This window comes from Nyctibius grandis, chromosome 6 (assembly GCF_013368605.1).
Source record: "Nyctibius grandis isolate bNycGra1 chromosome 6, bNycGra1.pri, whole genome shotgun sequence".
In the NCBI taxonomy this organism is placed as follows: Eukaryota; Metazoa; Chordata; class Aves; order Nyctibiiformes; family Nyctibiidae; genus Nyctibius; species Nyctibius grandis.
Window position 1 is genome coordinate 3420637 of NC_090663.1, and position 25577 is coordinate 3446213.

A 25577-nucleotide genomic window follows, 5' to 3' on the forward strand; every position below is an offset into this window, starting at 1 on the left:
CAAAAAACGCAACAACCCTCCCAGAAAGAGGCCTTCCAGGCAGTAACACCCTTTTCTTTCTTTATGCTGATGATGTCTCTGGCTTGCAGCTCTTGGCAGTCTTCTCAGGTGTGTTGCACAAAAAGGTCTTTCTTCCTAGCTTGTGGGTTACACCCTCTGGAGTTTTCTCATTCACTTTGCATTTCATTCATAAACCTGTGGTTCGTGGGTTCTTCCCAGGAAAGATGCTCTATTTACCTTGAAGGACAGCTGTTCACGGACCACAAGCTAAGAAAACAAATGTCAGAGGCACCAAAAGTGCTTATTTTAGGATTTCATCAGATATTTTTTGGAACTGCTGTCTGAGTATGGCATCAACATCAGCCATATCTGTCAATTCCTCTTTCTTAATGCATCGAACACTCTATTAAACATGTGCTTGCAATGCATTTTAGCTTTATTTTCCCACAGGTAATTGCATTTCTGCGTACCCTCAAAACGTCTTGCAAGCATGCCTAGGGCTTTTTAGCTGGCTGGGCTCTGTTGCCAAATTTAAACTGCAGAAAGAGGGTAGAGCCCAGGGGACCCCAGCTACTCAGAACTTTCTAGATTTAGTTCAAATCCTTCAAATTGCAGCCAAGCGAGCTGAAAGCTAGTGCAGCCCTGAAGCACGGTTGTTTATTTGCTATGGAGGAAATAGAAGTGCCATTCAGTAGGAATTGGCTCACCAGCTTTCCCAGCTGCTGGATGACTAGCATCTCTCATGGGTCAGCTTCTCTGTGGGAACAGGGAGCACCAATCTGTTCTTCACCGTGGCTCCTCTTTGGTTACAAACAGACGCAGCCTCGATTAGAGGCAGCCCCGGGGGAAGGTATTGCTCTGCGAGATGCTGAGGATTACGGGCAGGAAATCCTGGCTTCCTCTCCATCCCCTCCAGATAGGTAGCTCCAAGCTGGACCATCAAACTGACCCTATTTCCTCATCATCTCAGACTCTGTCGGGTCCGGTGGGAAAGGCTGCTCTTCCCAGCCAACATAACCAACCTCATTGCCAATCCCTCATTCCAGATATAGCTGATTAAAACAGGGATATGGGTCATTTTCCTGAAGCCCTTCAATTTGCAAAGCTTTGCTTCCATCTCTAGGCTGCAGAGACCCTATGCTGAGGCTGCAGGGCATGTGTGTGAAGGCAAAGCTCCTGCCTCTTCTGCTTTAGCACCCCACCACGCCTACCCTGGCCCAGCCGCTCTGGCTGGCTCCTGCGGTGTGCTGGACGGGGTCAGCCACCCTTATGGCTTGCAGGCTCAGAAACCACGTTTCAAACACATGAGATGCCCGTTGTCCTATCCTGGTTTTCAAATACCACCGTGGCATCAGCATCTGGGTTCTCTGAGGTGCTTTGGAGGTATTGATTGCAGTGGTGACAGCAGCAGTAAAGGGCAGTCAGAAGAGTACACAAGGTCTGGAAGAAAATGGTCTGCAAACACTGTATATATGAAATGGAAAAGTTTGCACAGTTATTATTTAATATCTGGTTGAAGCGGGGAAACCCGAGCCCCGTGTTATTCTTGCTCTTTTCTCCAGATGTTTTGGCTGGCTAAGCAACCTCACCCCAGTCGTGCAGGTGCAAACCTCCGGCAGGCAGCTGAGCGCGTTTTATAAAACCTTAAAACGCTTGAAGGCAATTTGCAGACATGACTATTTTCATCCGAGGCTCAGTCTTTTCTCCAGACTGTTTCTCCAGACATCCAAAAGCCATTTCAGCCAGTGTTTAATGGGAAGGCTGGGGGTCGTCTGCGTGTTTCAGCTGCACTGGTGCATCCTCATCCCGTGCTGTACATATTGCTCATTCCTGGTTGCAAACTTTTTTTCGGAATGAGACTATATTTTAATAAAATGTGCTGTTTACAGCGCTGCTGCTTGGAGACGAGACTTTCACCCTTCAGCTGCATGAAAGGCATCAAACTCAGAAGCCGGGCAAGCCCTGTCCCCTCTGCTTTAGGGCTCTGGATGCCATCTCCCGGCTTGTTACACCGTAATGACATTTTTTGGCTTTCCCCTGCCTTCGGGAGAGGTCTGCATGGTGAGGGCTTTATGCCCAGAAGTATTTAAGAGTATATACCCCACACCAGCCAGTGTCTGAGGGGCACCGAGGGCTAACGCTGGGATCCCCGGCACCGTCCTCTCTCCCAGGCCTGTCCTAAGGGAGGATTTGTTAACCCGGGGCCTTCGCCGTGTCGCCGGGGTGGGTGTGAGCTTCCCTCGGCTGCCCGCGGGGGAAGGAGCCCCGCCGCCCCGCAGGCCGCGCCGCGCCGGTGCGGGGGGAAGCGGGCGGAGAGGAGGAGGAGGAGGCGGAGGAGGCGGGGGGATCCTTGAGGCGGAGCCGGGGCGGGCCGAAGGGGAGGTGGCTGGAAAACAGGCCGGCGCTGGTTCTCGCCTCGCAGTGCCAGCAGCCGCCGCCGCCGCCGCAGCCGCGCCGGGAGCCGCCAGCCGCGGGGAGGGGAGCGAGGCGCTGAGGCGAGCCGGGCGGGCGGCGAGACCCCGTCCCCTCCGGCCACCGCAGAGAGAGGTACGGGGCGGGTGGGCAGGCGGCGGCCCCCTCCCCGCCGGCCGGGGTCCCTCCTCAGAGGGCACGGCGGACGAGCGGCCCCCCCCCCCGCCAGCTCCCCGGCCCCCTCGTCCTGCCCTCCGGCACCTGCCGCGCCCCGGCCGGTCCCTGCGGCTGTCAGCGCTGGGGGGCCGGCGGGGAGGCCGGTGCCCACCTCGGCGGTGGCCAGCCCGGCTTTCTCCTCCTCCTAACGCGGCCGGGGAGGATTTCCAGCCTGCGGTGGCTGCCACGGGGCAGAGCGGAGGGCGTTTGCCCGAGGGACCTGCCCCGGCACCCCATCCCACGCACCCAGCTTCGCAAAATCGCCTCGTAAACCCGCCAGCCCCTCGCTCCTCGGCCCCGAGCAGCCCCACGGCGAGCCCGGGTGGAGAGCGGGGGGCTGCGGGGGGTGGTTTTATCCCCACCCGTGTTTTTGGGGACAGGGTGGGGGAAAGGACCACGGCCTCATGCAGGTGCGGGGGGTTCGGCCGAGGGCAGAGAACCTGCTGATGTGTGTGGTTGCGTTGGGGCTTTGGGTTTTTTTTGGGTTTTTTGGGGTTTTTGTGTTTATGTCAGCCTGTTGCCCGCACGCGATGCGCGTCCGCTTTCTCTGCCTCAGCGTTTCAGGCGATGACACGAAGGATAAAGGTTAAGTGGGAAAGTCACCATCATCTGATGCGCGAGGCGGGGTGTAAATTACGAGCTGTGAAGACTTGCGGTTCATTTGCGTTTTGGTGTTTTCTTGTTTACAGAGAGCTGTTACAATAACCGGGGGCTTCGCAGGTCGCGGCGATCTCGGGTTTTCAGTCAAATCCATTGACTTCTGCAGAATCGCTCCGTCTTTTAAATCACTGCAGTGCATGAGGGATTAGTCCGGGACGTGCAGTAGCGAAATGCACAAAGCCAATTGTCAGTTACCGAACCTGACCTCAAAACAAAGCTTTGCAGAAATTTACCTCCTCAGCCCCAGAAATACAGGCTGCTCCGCTTGATCCTTGCTCTCTGATCACCCCTAAAATTCCTTTGCGTGGTGTATAGGCACGCTGTCGCAAACCCAGCGCTGGGGCCAGCTGTAATTGCCCTGATCTATTAGATGTAAACACAAGCTTTACGTAAAAGTGAAACCATATGTATTGGCTAACGCGCGTCCACTCTGTGATCCTGCATGAATAGAGTCGAGTCCAGAGCTCTGTCCTTAGCTCACCCTCTTGATCCACTTTTCCCTTAGCCTGTACGACACAGTCCTGTTCCCGGAGTCACCAGGGAGGTTTAGCGGAGGATGAGAAATCAGCCTAGGAGCACTTCTGCAAGAATGCTGTATGTTTTCAGTCTTTTACAAGTGTTGTTTTATTGACTTAGTGATAACATTTTGCACTCCAAGGTCCTTTTCCCTTTCCAGATTGTTAGCCCAGCACTTACTAATCTTTTATGGCACTGCTGTGGAACAGATGTACAGTGGTTTTCAATGAGTAGCAAGGTCTGTAGTTTCAACTGGCTTTGCCTCTAAAAAGAGACAGTGCTGTCTTTCCCTCATCCCCCTGTTCTGCCCGTCGTGGCTTGGGGTGCCAGACTGGGAAACAGGTTCAGATGACTACTGAGCTGGCAAAAAAGCAATGGTCTTAGGTCTGACTCAGTGCCTGCATCCAAATCATCGCATAGCTGCTCGAATGTTTACCTGGGCATCTTTGGGTTTAGAGGAGCAGCTAGCTGGTATTATGGCCAAACTCTATGTGGAAATAGGCGTGGAGGTCTGGGTCTTTAAGTCCTGAAAATACCAGCTGATGTTGGGCACTGTGGTGGTTTATCCTTCTCAATCCTTTGGCTCAGCGGAGCAGCTGCTCTCGAGCTGTACCGTGTTGTGCCACACTTTCTTGAAATGGCAGAGTGTGTGGCTGGAACACCACGAACACCCAGCTCGTGTCCTGGGAGCCCCTGTCCTCGCCTCTGCTGTTGCTGAAAGCACTCCTGGATAGCCCTCTCTGGTTTTCACTTGAAGGACTTTCTGTCTGTTGTATCTTTGCCACCAAAATGTGCCCGAGTGCTGTCACAAGTTAACTGTGGTACCTCTGAAACACAGTCTTTTCCTGGGTTGGGGGAATCTGAATTGACTTGGTGGGGATGGAGAGGTTGAGGTAGAGTTTGGAAAGCTCTGTCAGGTTGCTAACATTCCTTACAAGCAGGAGACTTAACGGTTTATGGGCTCCCTTTGGTCTAAAAGGTCCGATGGTGCTCTTTGACTGGTCTCCACCATAGCCAAGTAGTATGATTTGGATTTTTCACAATCCTCCATCCGCACACGGTAGCAGACTCCTGCCCATCTCTGCCTCAGAAGCTTGGAGGGGTATTCCTGCATGTGGTGTATTCCTGCTGCCTGCTACGGAAGTGTAGCTGCCTGTCCTCGCAACCCAGTTATATCACTTCGTGTTTTCTGTGACTGTCATCCCACAGAAAAGTAGTCCCTTCTAATGACATCTAAGATTCTCCAACTAATTTCCCGCTGGCCCAAATGAGGGTCTAGGGACAATGGCGATGCTGACTTCTGAAGTATGTGGATTTACTTGCTTCGTATGATCAGGTTATATAAACAAGAAATAGAAATTGTTTTCTCTGTGCCTCTGACAAATATTAAAATACAGCCTGTTGTATTTCTCAAGTCTAACTGCTGTCTCCTTCTCTCAGTAACTCTGATTAACAGACCAGAAAATGGAAAAATGTAGAAATATCCTTTCCTAGTGGCCGCAAACATTAGTCCTCTCCAGAAGTTAATGAAGTCAAATCAATGGAAATTAAATAACTGTTTGGGTTTTTTTAATTCTATTGGTGAGATAAAATGTTGTGTCGGAATGGTAAAGAATAAATTAAAGAAGTATAAACATTGCCTCTCGGAAATGAAGTGGGTGGAGAATGGATTTGAACTCTTCCTTCTCAGCTGAGCATCTAAACCATCTGGCTTAAGGATCTGTCCAGCTCTGCTTGGGTGCAAAAATGAATCTGTAGCACAGCAGTAGTGTGGGAGAGGGATAGTAACCCACCACGGCTGGTGAGCAAGGTGCTCTCTCCTGGCTGGTGGGAGCTGGGGTTCAAATCCATGTGCACACCAAGTGTGCTAGCAGGTCTGTGACAGGAGAATAGAAGCATAACTGCAAAAAAACAAATGCAACCAATTCCTTGTATTATGGACTCCGAAGAAGTGCACTGTTCAACAAATGGCATCACAAAACATCATGGTGTTTCCAGAACATGTTGTCATCCTTGTCGTTTTCCTCTTGAGGGAACATGAACATTTTCATCCACCTTGACGATATGATCCATCAGGTCTTGTTGATGTGTTGGCTTTGATGTGTCCAGGTATTCCATGCTCTGTGTAGAGGGCATGTGGGTGTATGCACAGTCATATCACTTGAGTTTGTAGTAGTCACCATGGAGATTAGTTACAAATCTTTGTTTGTTTTTTTTTTTAAATCTCATGTTTTTGTGGTTTCTTTTTTATTTTAAGAAAAGGCTGCAGAAATACTGTGCGTGGGAATATGAACTACGTGGAAAATAAAGCTTCGTGGTGACTCCAGTTGGCACCATGTGCATTGTGGCACCTGGAGAGCACGTTGATGTGGTGCAGCTGTTTCACATGAGGTGTCTGTCTGCTCTGGAGAGTGGCTTTGTAAGAACCTGAGCTTGAGGTTCCGTGTTTGTGTCCGTGTACAGTTGTGAATGTATTTTGGGGAGCCTGTGGGGTTCAGCTCCTCCCTGTACCTTCTGAGAGTCTGCTGCAACCTGTAATAAAGCTTCTTGAGGCTAAAGTTGACATATACAACTGTCTTTTGTTAAGTAGGATATCATCAGTTGGTGTTGCAGTGGTACTGCTCATCGGCTGTGCAGGGCGTATGCTCTTCATGAAGTTCATGGCACTGTCCTTCACCTTCACCTGACCAGAGTGTGTCCATCACATCACCAAAATGTACAGTATGTTCTTTAATCATCGTGTGGGAAGAAAAGGTTTTGAGTACCAGAGGCAGCACCCTTGAGGAGGGACCCTGGGTTAGGGATTGAACTCCAGGCTGGAGGAACGGTGCAGGGGGTAGGGATTCATCAGGATAACACAGCACGTGGGGTTTTTATAACAACCTGTTTGCAGGCTGAACCTGTCAGCAGAATGACACAGACCTTTGCTTTGGGAGATGCAGTGTGCATATTGGTGACCTTTTCCTCTGGAGATCTTTAAATGAAGTGGTGCCTTTAAAGGAGTGGTGCTTCTTTGGTGAATTTTAATCGTGTCCTTTGTTTTAAGCGCAATATTGAGGTTTTTTTTGTGGCCACTGGAGTTTTTCTTTTGTGACATCTAGAGGCCAGGGACATGAGGTTGTAAGGATGGACGCAGCAGGGAGTGTTTTGGCACTGAGGAAGGCCTGGGTTGCTCTGAAGGTAGTGAGATAAGCTCATCAGCAGGAATGTAAATGCAAGAGGGGTCAAAAAGCCCCTCCCACACTGGAGTTTGATCCCTGAGCTGTTTCAGGGTAGTTCTCTGCTACCAGACCATCCTTGAAGGTTTTCTGCAAGTCTCGGTAAAACAAGACGGCTATTGTTAGCGCTCTCAGATAATTCAAAATGATGGTGGCTGGGAGCTTACTGGGTCTGAGAGAAACAGATTTTGCAGCCCCGGAGTAGTGATTTACACAGAGCTTTGGCTGTGGCACATTCCTTCTTCGGAGCTGTTTTCCACGTCAACCTCTGAGACCACGTTTTTCTTGCTTCTGAGAGCAGGAGGACGGAGGGAGAGAGCTGGAGGCCACAGAGCAGATTGGTGACAGAATGGAGGTCACAGTAAGCGAGGCAGATTCTCAGCTGTGGGGAGCCCAGGGAGCTGAACTGACGTAAAAGAAGGTGATTTCAGCTTGTGGGGAATCTTTGGGTTTGGTCACTTGCATTTCTTTTATCCAACATGGCTTTAAAGGGCTGCAAAGTCTTTATAATGGCATGAAATTTTCATTAAAATCCATTTTTTCTTTTTTTTTTTTTCTTGTGTACGTACTGAGTTCAAAGGCAGGAACGACCTTTTAAGAAATAAGAAAATGTTTGTTTTCCTGACTGACGAAGTAGAGAACTAAATGGAGGCAGATAATTTCTGAAGAATGGATAGTTATTTATTCATTTCTTCATCGTTCATTATTCTGCATAATGCCCAACTTTTTTTCTTAAGTGTGTCCTCTAGATTTAGCCGGGTGGCATTTAGCAGCGTGGGTTGCTGGCATGCTTGGGATAGCTGAAACATTGGACAGGATATGATGATGTGTGTACACTTTGAGGAGAGAAAAAAAAAAAAAAAGCACTTTGGTTTGGATCATTTTCATTATGAAAAACCTACTCAAGCTACCTTGTAGCTAATGTATCCAGAAAATACCTTGTGCTAAGCTAAGCAGGTAGTCCTGGCCTACTCCTAGGCTGGGAATTGCATAGGAAAGGAGCAGTTTATTTTCCTTTATAAGAGGGTCTGTTCAGTTTAATTCATTTTGCAGGGCAGGTGGGAATGGGTTTTTCTCCCGAAGAGATTGTACAGGTGTGACATTCAAGCATGCTAACCTAATGGTTCTGTTGGACGGACAGGCGTTTAGTCTGAAACTGAATTTAAAATTCTCCTGTCCCATGGGCATGCATGTTGCAGGATGTAGGTGTAACCTCCTGCTTTGATCTCCAATTTTTTTCTAACAGGATTTTCTTTTTTGGAATCAGTCACAGTTGTGATCCCACAGGACTCTGCCAGGAAGACGTGCATCATTAGCATGTCTGATAATCCTTCGGTTAAACGCCTAAAAACCACAGACCCTTTTGGAAAGTTGGGGTTGCTGGAAGGAGCATCAGTTTGCAAGACACTGGCTCCAGCAGTGAAACTGCATTAAGATATTTTCACTGTGCTGTCCTATCTCCGACTGCTTGTTTCCTCTCTTGCATAACTGTTCTCCACCCCCATCAGGGCATAGTCTTACGAGTGACTTATACAAATTTAAGGCGCTACTTCCAGTGAAAGGATTAGTCCTATTCTTGTGTATGTTCTGGGCGACAGATCTTGATCAGGAGCCCACACACCTGGCAGCAGATTATTACTTATTTTTATGGGGTTATTTTTCAGTTGGATCCAATCCCTGGCCCATCCCATGACTGCTGCTGTCAGCACTACACAGACAGTCAAGACTGTCCTTCTTAAGGACAGCGCAAACTTGGATCTAAGTTTCCTGGGGTTGCAAAACTGTGCCCTCGGATGTGCTGGGATGTGCTCACAAACACCCACACCAGTGGGTATTTCTGCCTCGGACCACTTCTGTCATCTTGTTCACTGCGTGCTTCCACGGACAGACACGACTGAGAGCTTGGAGACCGGGTTTGCATTGACAAGAATGAGCCAGGAGGAGCTGTGGGGTCATGCAAGGAAGCAAAATCTCCTAAAACCCCCTTTGCTGCTGAAGTTGATAGCTCAAGCTCTAACCCTGAGACAAAGGTCAGTACTTCGGGGCTTGCAGTGTACACTCTGCTGCTGGGGTGGTCCGATCTCACAGAGGATTACGTGCCATTAATTAATGCTTGCAGTAGCACAGTGCTTCCAGTAATGTAGTAGACTAAATTAAATGTCCCTTTTATAGTCACAGGGAGGTCACACCATTGCTCCAGTTATACAATAGCATCTGGTGCCTCTACTTGGACTTTGAAGAGAACTTGACAAAGGGCTGAATGTGACCACGGGCTTTAGAGTTAAGCACTGGGTCCTTACCCTTTTTGTCCCCCGATTCCCTTGGGGTGGGAGCCAGGACTGTGTGGTGGGCTCCCTGCCCACCTCCTCTCCATAGCTGGCTGCCACAGGCAAGCCGGTAGGAAGCACTGAAGATTGCAGATCCTGGGGATGACCCAAAGGTCAGTACTAACTAGGCATTTCTGTATGAAGAGTTGATGCAGGTGGGATTTCTCATGCCAGGCTCCCAGCCGAGCAGAGGGACAGGCAGTGCTGGAGGGGAGATGGGAGTCTGTAATGCTAAGCAGACCATCTGCAAGCTTTTTTGTTGTTAGAAGCACAGATATTTTGCTCAGGGCTTCTCCAAAACGTGAAAGGGATCCAGTCCTGAAGATCTTACACATGAAAATATTCCGGGGAAGAACAGAAGAAAGGCCTGAAGAGAAGAAAGAGAGGACTTCTGTGACTGCAGGGTGAGATGTGAAGGAGGCAAAATGGGAGAAAAAGTGCAGGTGGGCTCCAGTTAACAACCATCCCCGTGCTGTGGGACGTGAGAGGGATGTCTCCGTTGGGAAGGCTGTGCTGGGGAGCTCCTGTTCTGTAAGACCGATTGTGTTCTCTCTGCATTGCTCCTCCAGGAACGGAGGGAGAAGTTACCATGTGGGAAGGGGCGACTGCTGCACGCAGGATCTCGCAGCACTTCTCTGACATATTATGGAAATATTAGGGAAGCTCGTATGCTCTGGGGCTGCTGCTGGTATGTTCTGTTGTCATATTCCTGTTACAAGCAAAGAACAGCAAGGCCGGAAGGGACCTCAGTAAGTTGTCTAATCTGACCTCCTGCCCCAAGGCTGGGTCAGATCTATCTAAACTTTCCCAGCAGATGTTTGTCCAACAGAGTTGTTAAAAGGCTCCAGTGATGGACTTTCCCCATCCTCCCTTGGTGATCCTTTAAAATCCTTCATTGTTCTTACCATTGCCAGGATTTTCCTAGTTTCTGACCTCGATTTCTTGTGCTACAGTTGAAAATTGCTGACCTCTTGCCCTTTTGTTATTGCATGGAGCAAGCTCTTCAGTCCTCTCTTTGCAGCAGACTTTGGGAATGTCTGGGCCATGTCTTTCTTGAGCTGCATGGCCCAAAACTTGCCTGCTGTACTCCATCTGGCACCTTGTACTGAGCTGATGGACACGATTTTATGACTCTCGTATGTAGACTTTGGGGTATGATGGATGCAATTCTTTTTCTTTCTGGCAGCAGTACAGATAAAGTGGTTTGTCGTGGGAGGTTTCATCATGACTGTATGTCTCTAAAGACAGGGCACACGTTCTTCTCCCTCAAGTGCCATCTTTTCCTCAGGAACCTACTATTGATCTTCACCAGCCATTCCAGAATAGTGCCTCTCTGTTGTAAGGTGAAGGTCCTTGCCAGCTGCTCTCACCAAGGCTTTCCCCATGGCTAGCTGGATTGCAACGTGGGCAGTTGTGCTCTCCTGATCTGACCTCCCAGCTGTAGTTCACGAGTGACTTTCTGTTCTCCCTCCCTGCAGCGGTTACGCTCTGTGCATCTGATTTTGTAGGTACAGTCTCTTCATTTCTGTGAAGGATACAGTTATTCATGCATTTACAAAGCTGATTGATTGATAAAATGTGGCTGTGAAGATTATCCTGAGAGGAGAGGTAGCACTCAACCATAAAACATGACAGAAAATGCAGCAGATGATAAGCACTAGAAACATTACTTACTAAGGTAAATTGGGTAACGTGCCAGCCAGCGTTAAAGGAACAATTAGCCATTTGCTTGAAGGTTATTCTTGCTTGATGGTTGTAATTTTAGGAAAATTATTCCAAATGGCTGTCGTGTGACAGAGACAGATATCTCAGGGCTGCTTGTCCATCTGGGTGAAGTGAATTTGGGTCTTGCCGCTTCCAGGTGGACAGATGTCCACATTACACAGAACACTTCGTTTGCATTCATTGACCTTCTTGTACACCAGAGCTGAATCTATTTTGCCAGATTTTAGAGGGTTCGTTTTACAGGATACTCAGAGGAAGGTGGCAGTTTCATTTTGACTGTTTCTAAGTGCTTCACTTTGGTTTTGGGAAAAAAAAAAAAGAAAAAACTTGTCTTTGTATATTGTTGCAGGCATTTTCTCTAGGTTTATTAACACTTCTTACACCTTTCTGTGAGAGAGAGTAGGAAGTATGTACGAAACGTACAGCTACATGCAGAGAGCCTTTGTCCCGAGACAACTGAAGAAGCTAACACCAAAATGAAGGCTGGTCTGGACAAGTCTGAAACACCTCTTGGCGTCGACTCATGTTTATTGTGGTGGGAAGAGCAGGTAGGGAGAAGCAGTCTTGATTTTGTTTGTTTGAACTATCAGTACGTCTCTTTGAATTCCTCACAGTCGTCTTGCAAAGCTTTTCTATGATAACTTGTATAATGTGAGTCTCCAGTTTCTCTTGTTCTGTTTCAAATAGCAGTGAAAGCTCTAGTGTGTTCTTTTTCTGCCTTAATTACAGATACAGGGATCTTTAGTCATGTGGAAGGTATTTTATTGACAGCTTTTGAGTCTAACGTGCTTCTTGTCACTGAACAAGTGTAGAGTGCTGGAGGCTACTGGGCAAAGTCCCTTGTTCAGAGTTTCTTCATGATGATTTTTTAGAACTGAAGAGTAATTTAGGTTGCATAGGACATCTGGAGCTCTCTCATCTGACCTCCTGCTCCAAGCAGGGCCAGAATCAAAGGTAGGTTTCTTGTGAACTTTTCTGATCAAGTTTTTGACCTTTTCCAGTCAAGTGTGGCGGGTTGATGCCATGCTTAGTGCTCTCATGGTGAGGAATATTTTCCTCGTCTGATCAGAATTTCCCTTGCTGCAAGTTATGACCATTGTTTCTTGTCCTTTTTTTCATACTCATTGAGAAGAATCTGGCTCCATCTTCTCTGTAACCCCCAGTTAGGTAGTTGGAGATAGAAATTAGATCCCCCACCAACCACCATTTCTTCTCCAAGTTAAACAAACCCTGTCCCTTCATTCTTTTCTCTACATCATGTATTCCAGTGACCAGACCACCTTAGTGGTGCTCCACTGGACTCTCAAGTTTGTCAGTATCTTTTCTGGGGAGTGCAGCTAAATTAGATGGTGCTCCAGGCACAGCCTCCTTGGTGCTAAGAAGAGAAGAAGAGCCATTTCCCCAAGCTCTTGGCTATCGTCCTTCCCAGCACAACCCAATACGCGGCTGGCTTTTGTCACTGCAGAGGCACACTGCTGATTCCTGTTCACCTTATTGCCCACCAGGACCCCCAGGTGCTTTGCTGAAGAGCTTCTCCCTTGCCAGTCAGTCCCCAGTTTGTGCTGACAATGGGTATTTTTTGTCTCAGGTGCAGGACTTCACACTTGTATTTCTCAACTTCATGAGGTTTCCTTCAGCCCTTTCCTCCAGCTTGCTGGGCAGCCCTGCCCTCCAGTGTATCAACTGCTCATCCCAGCATGATGTTGTCTCTGAACTTGCTGAGGTAGCTCTCCATCCCGTCATCCAGAGCATTAATTAAGATGTTGAACAGTGTCAGCATCAGTACTGGCTGTTCGTTGAGGAGCACCATTCATACAGGGCTGCCAGTTAAGGCTTCAGTCTGTTGGCTGCTCCCCTTTCAGCTCAATGATCCAGCCAAATTTTAACCACCTTGTGTTCCACCCATCCAATCTGTATCTATCTCCCAATTGGTAGCATCAGGCTAAATGTCTGTAGGATGGTCACTCTTTTCAAGACCTGCAAATGAGGGAGTTGCTTCAAAACAGTGAAAAACTTGTGTTCAGACTGACCTACATGGGGCTTTTCTATGGGGGAAGTGTGCTGGAAGAAGAGGGGTGTGAAGTAAAAGCACATGGGAATCTAAAAAGTGCTTTCTGGTCTCTTTTTCTATGTTGATAAGCCCATGGACTCTTGTTCTTTTTGTCCACATTGGTGGCCATTGACTTGTTTTTAAACAGAGATTGAAGCCAGAGCGTTAAACTCAGAAGAGCTAAACTCTGAATGTAGGAAGAAGGAGGCTTCCTTCAGGCTGTGGCCTGCCTGCTTGCCTGGGCTGGTCTGTTCTTAGGAACATGTCTGGCTTAAATGGATTCAGCTTAATCTCATACCTGGTGTTTTTCAATTTTGTTGTTCTCCACAAGATTCTCTCCAATCTGCTTTTATAAAAAGTGTATTAACTGCACACCAGTGAGCAGCTAAGGGCAAAACTTTGCAAGGTGTAGCTAAGTGCTTTCCAAGGATCCTCACTGCACGCTGAGGTTTGCCTTTGTGCAGCTGTGGGACATCATTGAACCTCGCAATTGTACCATGACCTGCTAAAATGCCAGAGCCTTTTCTGGAGTCTTGCTGCATAGGAAGTTGCTCCTCACTTTTACATTTGTACCTGTGGCGTCTCTTTCTTAAGTATTTGCTTTTGTTGATGTTGGACCAGTGTGTCAAGATCATTTGGAAATCTAAACCTGTATAGTGCTTGCAAATCCTCCCAGTTGAATCATCTGGTGGGTTTATGGCCATACATTCCAGTCTATCATCCAAATTGGTAACGAAAATATTGCACAGCTCTTACGCCTGGCTGGACCCGCTTTCCAGTGCCCTCCCAATTAGACAGCAAACCCTTGATAATTATGCTCTGAGAACTATGTTGTCAAGCAGCCATTTTATGGTGATTACATCTAGTTCATGTTTTCTTAGCTGGATCTTATGGGAATGTCATGTGGAACAGTGTCAGAGCTAATCAAGATTGCATTTCTGAATATCCTTATCACTTCTGTACAGGCATACAATTTTTTTCCTGCTGATGCATAGATCCTTTATTGTTCCATAGGATTTTCTGAAGCTGGAAGGGACCTTAAAGGTGGTGAGATCTGCCTTTGTCCGCACTGAAAGCTTAAATGCACAAGCCACGCCAGATTTATCAGGACTTTCGTAACAGGACAGTTGCCATATGACAGCTCCAGGAGATCAAGAGGAAACAAACGTGATGTATTTATGGGTCTCAAACAAAATTAAACTATTACCTGAATCCAGTCTTCAGAGCAGCCTTTGAACGAATCCCAACCCTTTTTCTGCAAGGGCTGGAAAAATAAAGAACGTGTCTAATCTGTACCAGATATCAGCCAACGGTTATCTGTGCCTACGTGCTGTTACTCAGATCTCGTTATCTGTCTAATTGGATAATAGGCAGTACACTTCACAACTGCATAAGTATATTAAGCTTAATCTGCCTTGGAGCAGGGAGAGGAAGATGCGCTTGGTGACAAATGGACACAAGATGTTGCAAGGTAGAGCAGTGGTGTAAATATGGTCCTGTGTCCCCATCACTTCATTTCCAGGAACTTTCTGTGGCAGAGGCTCTGTATGTCTGTAGCATTTACATTAATATTTGAGTCCCAGCACAGAGAGTTGAAACACTTTCAGACTTTGCCCGTGTTAGCTGGGCAATTTCACTTTTAAAAGCACAGTTCTTCTCGTGGTTAAATACCTTTCAGAGATGTCTTTTAATACATGCAGGAAAACTTCATCCCTAGTTTTAAATCCAATATGATATAACAGAGAGATGCATCCTATACGTGTGTGGGATAACCTGGATTTTGCAGCAGGTTCCTGGTCCTAAAGCTTGTTTCCAGCATGTGAAGAAGATGCAGAGTGGACAGGATCAGAAAACTGGCACGGGGGTTGGCATGAGCAGTTCCATACATGGGGGAGAGAGGCTATTTGGTTATGGAAATACTCTTCCCTTTTTTTTTTTCCTGAGAAGATGCAGTTACTGCATTTAGCCCTTTTAAAGCTTTTGGAGTGGATTGACTCTTTTTCAACGACATAACGAAAACAAAGTCAGACTCTTGTAGAAGATGTGTGTTTATATTTTCCCAGCAGCTAGCTTATTTATTGAAAGACGTGGATATGAGCACATTTCACGAGTTGTCACCACCTATTATATTCTCAGGAGAGGGTATCTGCAAGGGACGTTTCTGGGTACAAAAGATGCAGCTGCCAAGGGGATCTTTAGCTCAAGGTAATGTGAAAGTGACTATGTGAAACATGCCCTGTCCAAATATTTTGTGGGTTCCCTTGGGATCGATGGAGGGTTCTGACATAAGGCTCAAGTTGAGCCCAACTTTTGGCCCTGTATCTTGAGTGAGGTGCCTGGGGTTTTCATGTATAGCCTGCTTACCTCAGCTAAAAAGTATCTTCAGCTTTTCCTGCTGTCCAACATCTGTCTGTTGTAGGCAGAAAAGACAGCAGTAGACCTCTTAATCTTTAAGTACCTTAAGCAAATGTAAACTCTGTTAAGTGTGTTTATGACCGAGGAGCTCATTTACCAGCTGTGCAAAGCACCTTGTAGTTCATTTATGTGGGAAGTTTGGAGGATTCTCTCATGCTTTCTATCTTGACATCTGTGTTTTTGTGGCCATCAAGGGCTAAGAGTTAGGCATTTGTCCATGTAAGGACACTATTCCACTATAAAAAGTGGGGTGTGAATTTAAAGCATGCTGACTTTCCCGTGGAAAGTCTTATTAAATAACAAAGCCCCGAAATCACTTTTATTTTGGATGAAGGGAAAAGCTTGCAGGGTGACTATTTTGGTCTATTTCAGTGTAGACAAACTCCCAAGCCACCAATTTATTTTGGATGAACTAGAGAATAGCTGTTGAATGCAGAAGAGTTTTTATAGTTAGCCACACCTGATTTAGTGCCTGGACTAAAAGTGTGGTCAGCAGGGAAAATCATATTTTTTCCAAAGGGCAGTTCACATCTCAGCATCTAAATTACCGGACAGGCTCTGGAGAGAGTCCATGTCCTTGTTTTCACTATGTGGAAAGCCTCAGAAAGAGCTGAGGCACTGATGGTGGGTAGCTACAGGTAACTGTTCCCTTCTGCTGCTGCGTGCCTGGGTCATGTTGAATTTGAGGCATCCGGAAGAAATGAATGAGAGTGGTCTGTTGTAGATGGTCTCCCCAAAGTGTTAAATGAGGTGGAGGTTGCATGCTTTCTGTAACAATATACACTAATAATACCTTTATCTCCCATCCCAGTCTGCTGTGTGTTAAAGTAAACTCCCATACTCAATCCATCATCAACTGCGAGTCGGGCTAGACTTCGACCGGTCCTTATTAAAGGGTGAAGAATGCTCTGTCATATGCAGTTGATAAGGGAATTCAGAAATAAAAGTGGATATTAAATTCTCAGTGACCTTTTTTTCCCCTTTAGCTTTATCTGGAAAAAAATAATGGCATAGGTTGTTTTCCTCCTCCTGCGTGGGCAATATCTAGACGTGCCCAGCTCTTTCAGGATTGTTTTTCAAAACCAAGATAACCATTAGGGTGGTCCTGTCTGGCCGCTGCCTGCTACAGATCAAACCCCCACCCAGTAATGTGTGAATCAAAAGCAGAACACCTGCTTGGTTGGTCATTAGTGTCTTCTTTACAAAACATTTTAAAAGCAAAACCAGACGTGCAATGCTGTATGTTTTCAAGAAGACAAGGTGGTGAGGTTTGTGATGCTGCTGAGTTCTTGGGGAGGATTCATGCTGTGGTTGTGGTGGAGCCTGGATGCGCTGTCCTTGGAGAGGGATCCACAGTGCTTGCAGAGTGAACGTGTCACTCTAGGTCTTCATTAGGGTCTTTAGGCGCTATTTTAAGTTTCCTGAGCCTCAGTCATAGAACATCTTATGTCCGTAGTGAAGGCCTTGAAGGTGACAGGCAGTCCTTTGGAAAGCTGTGCAGAGATCCTCGTGTCTCTCAAGAACAGTGGCCTGTATTTCAGAAAGGGACATTGTGAGCGAGGAGAACAAGTTTCAAATCACATGTCCCCCAGCAAGTACTGTCCTTTCGATAGGAAGTCTTGTTGGAGAATGTTAATTGAGTCCCTTTTTAAATGAAGGAGGCTTTGCTTCCTTCCCAAGTTTTCAAAACAAATTTTCCAAGTACAGAGCCTACGTTTCATTCAAGTGTAAATCCTTTCTCTTTAACCTGGAAGTTATCCCAGAAAAAAGCCCATCCATTCACTGCAGGACAGACCCTTGCGGTTGCAGTGGAAGAAAAGAAGTGGATCAAATTGTCCAAACAGGAAAGGAATTAAGAAAAGACTTTGCTTAGCGAGCAGAGCTCCCATTTAAGTTTAAATGGTCGTCCTACAAGCTCCACTTTATATCTCTGTTCCTTTTGAAGCATCGCAGAATAATTGCAGTGTCTGCTAAATTTAGAAATGACAAATTTTTCTTGCCAACGTGCCAGCCTATCTGTAGGCTGTATGGATTTCTGCATGTAGTTATGGGATGGATGCAAACAGGGATTTGAAATTTACTGGCTTGTAATCTCTTCTGATTTGCACATAGCTTGGTCCTGGTGGGTATCCAATACTTTACACTAATTCTTTTTCGTCTGAGGGCATTAATCAAAATGCTTTTTTTGGCACAGCGAGGTGCTAATGCTGTTTTACATATGGTGAAGCTGAAGTATTGAAAGGATAAAGCGTAATGTGCTGAATAAAATGAGCTCCCATCTAAACATGCTGAAATTGTGCTATATTTTTAGCAACTTACGGATAGGATTGTCGTTCTTTTACCCCCAGTCACCTGGGAAGGCTGTGGAAGAACAGCTAAATCATAAGTGTCCCAGTTCCCAGTTTCTACTGTTTACCATATGACAAGTCTTCCTGCTCTGTGAAAAATCTCTTAGATCTAATATATCTTTTTTTTTTTCCCCTCAGCCTGTGCTATTTAATTTTTCTGGGGAATGTTTTATCTTAATTCTGTGAAGCTGTTTGAGAGACAGTTTCCTGAAGAGGAGCAACGCAACGTAAACTTCCCTTTGTTTCAGTAAAATGTCTTGTCACAGAGAAGAAATGTTTTTGAGTTCAGGTGTGTCGGGAGGAACGAAAGGCACCTTGCAGAAGTGATAATCCATCATTGATGTGCATCCCGTGGCACTCCAGGCTGCAGTTGCCTACAGGACACTTAGTAACCTCAAAGCACAAGAAGTCGACTGGAGGAAGTTTTCTGTTGGAGTCTCCAGACAAGATTTCATCCTTGGGCTTTGTTTTGAAGTCTGCAACAAGGTACAAGCAAAGCTGAAGGTGTCACTGTTGTGTTCTCACCTCTTCCCTCTCCCACTCCTCTTTTCCTTGTCTTTCATGAGCTGTTTCTGCTCTCTGCTCTGTTTTGGTGTGCCTAGCACTCGAGAGGAAAATCACTCGGCAGGGTGAATTGCTTCTGTTGCGTTGCAGCAGAGATACATTCCTGTGTGAGATGTTTTGTAGCAGTCGCCGATTTCCTCTGGATATCTCTAGATGACCTGAATGCAGACAGTGTTTTGTCAGGAGAATATCTCTGCTTTTGCACTGAAACATTTCTTGTTGTCATATGCAAAACCCCATACCTCAAGCAGCACGGGGAAAACACCTGTCTTCTTCAAGGGAAGCTCCTAGTGGGTAGAAGTCTCAGAAAGCCAGTCTGCCCTGCCAGCCATGGCCCAGACTTCACCGAGATCTACGGACATCCTTCCCAACCTGAATTCCTCTGCCCTGGGGCTCTCATCTCACATATGAGTGTGTTTGCGCAGACAACAGGATGGAGAACGCTGTGTGTATCGCAGCGTGCTGAAGCCGGCCCTGGTTATGTGTCTGCTGTCTTGGAGCTGGAGCATGTGGTTTGCATTTGACGTTCCAGCAAAGCACGAGCCCAGGAGAAGTCCCCTCAATACAGCTTCACCTGGAGAGACGTACTTTTCCTGGGGTCACGTCTAGTCTGTTCCAGGCTGAAGTCAAACCAGTTACTGTGGGAGTAAAGCCGGTGTTCGGCTTTTCTAATTTTGGTTCTCATCCCCTAGTGTTTCTGTTGCATCTAATGATTTTCCCTGTGGCTTGAATGGTAAAGATGTGGTAACTGCTCGGGGATGGCATGAAATCAAAGATTCAGTGTGGGTGTTGCTTTCAAACAGACAAGAAATGATGCTATTTAGAGAGTTGTGCTGCTATTTCAGGGCAGTTTGTTAGGTCTGGGTTCTGAGAAGTGGTGAGAAAAAATAATTGCTTTTGGGCTAGCGTGTCTCGTATGGTGTGTCCTGAAATGATCCTCATGTACACATTGAGCTGGAACCAGTACTGAGCCTCTCTGCAGGCGGATTCATTCCCTGTCTCACCCTCCTATTACAGAGGATGGGAGGAGAAGAAAAGATTCCTGTTGAAACTTTGCTCCCATGCTTACTGCAATGAATTTAAAACCCCAAACCACAGAGAATTCCCAAATGTAATATGGACACCAGTGTTTATTTGACTGAGACCCCATTGTGTTCAGAGTTGTGCAAACACGGGCAAGATTCCTGTTTAATTAAGGCTGGTTTTATCAATTAAGTTTCCCAAACAATTGGAGAGAGAAGGAGGGTAGGGAAGATAAGATCGCACGGTTATGTGGATGGGATAGAGTACAGCTCTTCTTGGCAGTCGGAATACAAGTTCTGCAGGAAATTTGTTTGCAGTATTGTTCTGATCCATTATGCCAGTGTGTTTAGTTTATAACCTCTTTTTTTTTTTTCTGTAGTTTACTGTCTGTCTCTCCTTCCTTTTACAGTCTTGAAACACCAAGCTTTGCTTTCACGACAAGCTTAGCAGTGGCAGATACCTCTCAATACTGAGTGCGATTGAGGAGCTGGAAATAAGGGGAAGGTTCCCACCATCGGGTCAACCAGGGCTTGGCAAGTTTGTAAAGACATGGTAAAAGGCAGGCCTGTTTGGATCTGGTTGTTGCTTGTCCTGGTTACCTCAACAGCTCTGTTCCTGAGCTATTAACCTTCTGCCTTGTCTGAGGCTAACGTAGCCAAACTGCATCTTGCTGTACTGGTTTAGGTTCTGGCCAGCTGACAGTGTTAGTAGGTCCCTGGTGGTCAACAGGATGTGGAAACCAAAGGTGTTAGAATTTTTGGCTAGATCACGGTTTCTGTCACCAGAGGTAAGATGGGAATATCCCATTCACTGCAGCAGGTTGAATACCGCTCTGGTGTCCCTGTTCTCTCTGGCTTCTTCTGACACAGTAGAAGAGTGTTCTTCTGACACAGTAGAAGAGTGTTCTGGCAGCGTAAGCTGCCCCTGCTGATGGAGCAGATAGATGTCGTGGGATGCCTTCTAGGTAGGTGGGCCCTTGTACCTATCTCTGCAACCTTCCAAAACAAAGGGGATGCATATTCTTGTTCTGTCTTCAGGGGATTTGTAGAGCAGAGGATTTACTGGATTTGCTCCTCTGTTGTTGTGCAAGGAACATGCTGAAGCTGTGCTTTTGTCACTGCTGTGAAACTCCTTTTAACTGTGTCCTGTGTAATGCTGTAGCCTCTGGCACATGAACCACAGCATTACAGTGTTCTGATCTTACTAGCTGCGTGGGCAGGAGAAGCTCCATAGCCCAGACCACATGGCGCAGGGAAGTCATTGTCTCAGCTGCAGACGAGCGAACCAGCTTTGTGCAACCAGAGAAGCTGCAGTAAAAAGGGGAAGGAAGAGCCTTACGCCTCCAAGAGTGTCCCAAAAGCTCAGCCAGGCTGACCATAGCTAACCCATCTTACCCTCACAGGGTGCCCTTGCTGTGCGTTCGTGAAAGGCCTTTGACTTTGTTCTCAGCCCGTTTCTCTGGGAATCACTTGGGGATGGTGACCGCCTCCTCACAGTTCCATGGGAGCTTCTGATGGTGGAGGAAATCATCTAGCCCTTAAATTTATCCCCATTCTGTAAGTCAAGATGCCGACCCCCTGGCCAAGGTGTATTCCAGCAGGCTGTCAGAAGGGCCTTTGAAGAGTAGTTCAAGATAGCCTGCTCCCTTCCCAGCACCTCAGAGCTGGCTGAGCCTGCTGTATTCTCACGGTGCCCTTCAGCCAGAGGAACATGCTTGAGAACCAGCAATAGGCCAGCCAATTATTTTGATTTCTTTTCTTTTCCCTCAGATGAGAAGGATTTGAAAAACACATAATGGTGCATTTTATCAGTGAGTTTTAAATGGCGTGATTCATCCCCTGTGTTCTTGGCATGACGTTCCTTGGTTTATTTTTTGGATATCCTTGCAGTTCTGTTAGTGCCAAGCACGGTATGGAAGTGCCCTGTGGCAGACAACCTGCTCTGCCCGTATGTTAGCTTTAAAAAAAAAACCATCTCGTAATAGGAAGTCTTTATACTGCATGCCAAGATGCTTGGGGCTTGTTAAATACATTGTACTTGTCAACAACTACCCAATTTAAAAACTAGCCTTGGTGTGAATCAGCTTTGAACAAGTTCATTTGACTCGAGGGATATTTGCAGGCATTAAAACAAGTTGGATCACAGTGGTAAAAATGTGCAGTGGTTTCCTGATCAAAAGCACCATCCAGTGACCCATTTTTTTCGTTTTAATCTCCTCTAAACATTCAAAAGTACAGAGATTTTCCCAGTTAGCAAATTTTTGATGACTTTGGAGAGTTGGAGGAGCCTTACTGGGGGAAGGGTTTCTGGCAGCCGCTCGGTGTGTTACTGGAACACTTGCTGCAGTTGATGCAAACCCAACGTCGCTGTGCAGGGGTGTGGATGTAACCAAACATCCTGACACCTCTTCTTTGCCTGAATTCAGTGTTATTCAGTGGGGTTCACTGGCTGCAGCAGCGGATTCCTCACTGGTGTACGAATCACGCGCGACGTTTGCATGCTCCTCAGCAGGTTCATTGGTAAAGCCAGAACTGTGGCACCCATTTACAAAGTGAGCTTTGCTCCCTGCCTGCTCCATCTTTGCTGACTTCTTGTCTGAAATTGCCTGCCTGGCCCGCTCCCCTGCCAGCTCTGCAAATCGCCTCTCTGTGTGTGATGGGTATGGGAGCCGGTGGCTCGTTGAGATGCTTCCCAGCCCTCCTTGTCTTGAAGACTGAATTATCACAGACACTCTTTTGTCCGCCTTTCCCTCTCTGCCTGTGCCGCTGGTCTGATCTCTTAGAGATTTGGACACTGGCTAGCGATGTCTTTTCTTGCAACGCAGCTTTGGATAAGCTGCTCATAAAATCAGGCAGCAAAGGAGGTGCCCAGTGCCTCTAAGCTAGCAGGAGACCCTATCAAGGATCTTTTCCACCATCTTTGCTGATTCAGACATACTTATAAAATGTCAGATTTGACTATTCAGTCTCTCTGTCTCCTCTGCATTTTTCCTGAATGATGGCGTTGTGGGACAAGGCAAAGGGGACAGCTGTCTTGGATCATACTTACATACAAAAAATATTGTTTCTCAGAACACCGTGTTGTTGTTGAAGAACTTAAACATTTCTGCTTCCTGTTCTGGGCCAGCAGTGTAGGACCACAAAGTGGTGCTGTGGTTGAAGCCTGTAGCCTGCGTAAGGTCTGATGGCCTCAACTCTAAGATCTAGAAGCTTTGGGCTGCTTCTCGTTCATAGCTAGTGGAGTAGTTTTACAGAGGTGGCTCTTGGTGGTCATCCTTATAAGACACAGATGGATGAAAATGCTTGTTCAAGGTCCTACAGATCATCAGTGGTCACACTAGGGGTAGGAGTCTGTTGTTTGTTGTGTGTATATCGAAGAAATACAGCTTCTTCCCAGGTTGGAAGAGGAAACAATTTAATATGGCCCCATCTCTGTCTCTCCTGAGCTGTGGGGAGGTGATATTTCTGGAAGTGAGGGGGGAATGAAGATAAGGCTTGCAGTGTTTTGTTACAAGAATAAAGGCTGGGCAGCCCAGCTAAGGTCATCTTCTCAGGCTGGAGGAGACCTGAGTTTGGACAGGTGAAGGTTAATGCTGTGATTTCCCTCTGTCTCTTTTGGGATGCATCCGGAGGAAGAAGAGTGCAGAGTCAGCCTGAAGGTCTCTGCTGCCTTCAAAAAACTGATGCCGAAGAGGTTTTGGACACAAGGCTGCAGGTTTGGCATACGGGTAGAACAGGAAGCATTTTGTTCATGCTGCTGAGAGTGTACGTGGTGTGTTATTAATGCGTTTCCTTCCTTGACATCTGATCCAGCTCTGTGTTCGCTGTGTGTCAGTCATTGGGGTGGGACAGTAATTTGTGAATGGGGCTTGTAGATGCTAATGTAAGATCAGCGCTACTGAACTGCAGCCTTTTCAGTGCCTTGAGCCACATTTGATAGCTTGGGCTTTTGCATGGGCAAATTTTAGTGGATGGTAGCATTTGTCCTCAGTTCCAACTTATTTTTCTCTCACAGCCACCCCTATGAATTCCAGCAGCTCGCTGGAAATCGAACCACTTTGTTTCTGCTTCTGCTTGCGGAAACATAAGGCAGGGCACGGGTTGCTCGTCTGCGGCAGAAGTGCTGCCTTGTTTTTGTGAGAAGCTGTCTGGCTTCCTTGTACCTCCACGGTAAGAAAGATGAGCATGGTCAGCTCTCCATCACCAGGGCTGGTGGGCAAAGGTGAGGCACACAGGATGAATGGGTTGTGTTGATGGTGTGGGATGCAGTGGGGAGGGTGCTGCAGAGATGATGGAGGTGCTCCACTCAAAACCTGCTTGGGTCCAGGGAGAATTACTCACTCAGGCTCACACAACTCCATGCAGCATCTGTGAGGCTCCTAGCTCTGGTCACACATGAAGAGGTGATGAGGAGCAAGGAGCCAAAGTCGCACTGATGGAAAAAGCAGAGGATTTGGGATCTGTCTTGCTTGTTTCAAGCACTGGAAAACAGTGCATTCAAGGAGACCATGCTGGTGATGGTCCTACTTGGAGCAGGAGGTTGGAGTAGAGCCTTTCAGGGGCTGCTTCTGACCAACACTTCCAGTTTCTGTGAGCTGTCAGAATAGGTCTCTGCCAAGACCTGCTACCTGCCCATGCCTGGCAGCTGACTGCAAGAGAGGGCAGCAGGACTAGTCTGGGGCTCAGTGACTTGTTCCAGCTGTCCATATCCAGATGACAAACCTACTTACAGTAAAATACCGAATTGGATAAAGCCTGAGTGTGAGGATGATGATGAAATGCCCCTCTCCAGGTGGTTTCAGCCCAGCTGGAGGTGGCTTTCCAGCGTGTGCAGGCGTAACACGAGTTAACCTTGATCTCACTGGTGCGTGTGCTGTTGGTGACACGGGTTGATGAGCTTGGAAGAGGCCCTGGTATGTATGTAGTTGGCTGTGGAGCATTATCCTGCTCCTGCAGCTCTCCAGGTAGCTGAGAGAACGAGGTGTGTCTGCTTCCAATGCAGTCAAACTCCCGTTGTGCTGCAGGCTTGCTGGGTTGATGTTTACACAACTACTGTACCAAGGCAGTTTATAACAGCAGGCTTGTTTCACTCGCGTATCTGACTGACGTGGGGTACTTAAGTTCAATTAATAATGTTCCTGCTTTCTGTTGAAGCGGTGTCTGTACTTAACCCGTGCCGAGTTTGGCATGCGACCTGCTGGATTAAAAAGGAGTTGGGGTGTGTGGAGAAGGAGAAAAGAGACATATCTTCCAGTTTGACATATTTACAGCCTGGCGAGCTTGGAAAGAGCATCTTGAAATAGCAGGCAGTAAGGATTAATGTGCTTGCTTCTGAGAAGGCTGATGAAAGGGTAAAAGAGGGAGAAGTTACAAAATGCTTGTTTGTTGTGCCAGGAGCCGCAGAGAGAACCACAGCTAACAGCGACGGGCAGCACTGGCGACAGGCAGTGCTGGGGCCAGCGCAGAAATCTCCTTCCACTTCATTTTTGTGTCTACTCAGAGAAATGATCTGCTCTGTCCTGACCTATGCTCAGTGGACAGCCTGAGTCTGAAGCCTGGAAAGGTGCTAAAGGAGATTAACTACAGGCTGGAGGGCTGGGCGCAGAGGAACCTCATGAAGTTCAACAAAGGCAAGTGTAGGGTCCTGCACCTCGGGAGGAATAACCCCATGCACGAGTACAGGCTGGGGGTTGACCTGCTGGAAAGCAGCTCTGCGGAGAAGGACCTGGGAATTCTGGTGGACACCAAGTTCCCCATGAGCCAACTATGTGCCTTTGGGGCCAAGAAGGCCAGTGGTGTCCTGGGGTGCATTAGGAAGAGTGTGGCCAGCAGGTCAAGGGAAGTTATCCTCCCCCTCTACACTGCCCTGGTGAGGCCGCATCTGGAGTAACTGTGTCCAGTTCTGGGCCCCCCAGTTCAAGAAAGATAAGGAACTACCGAAGAGAGTCCAGCAGAGGGCTACAAAGATGCTCAGAGGACTGGAGCATCTCCCTTATGAGGAGAGGCTGAGAGAGCTGGCGCTGTTTAGTCTGGAGAAGAGAAGACTGAGGGGGGATCTTATCAACACTTACAAATACCTTAAGGGCGGGTGTCAAGAGGATGGG

General features: G+C 47.2%; 1 protein-coding gene across 2 annotated transcripts in view; it reads left to right on the top strand.

Annotated features, from left to right (window-relative positions):
- The first annotated feature begins 2454 nt into the window (after positions 1–2454).
- The window catches only part of SMOX (spermine oxidase), a 57028-nt gene continuing 33905 nt past the window's right edge, over positions 2455–25577 (top strand). For both annotated transcript variants that reach the window (XM_068403654.1, XM_068403655.1), the window contains exon 1: positions 2455–2547. The gene's annotated coding sequence lies outside the window, so the exon portion shown is untranslated. The remainder of the gene's footprint in view (positions 2548–25577) is intronic.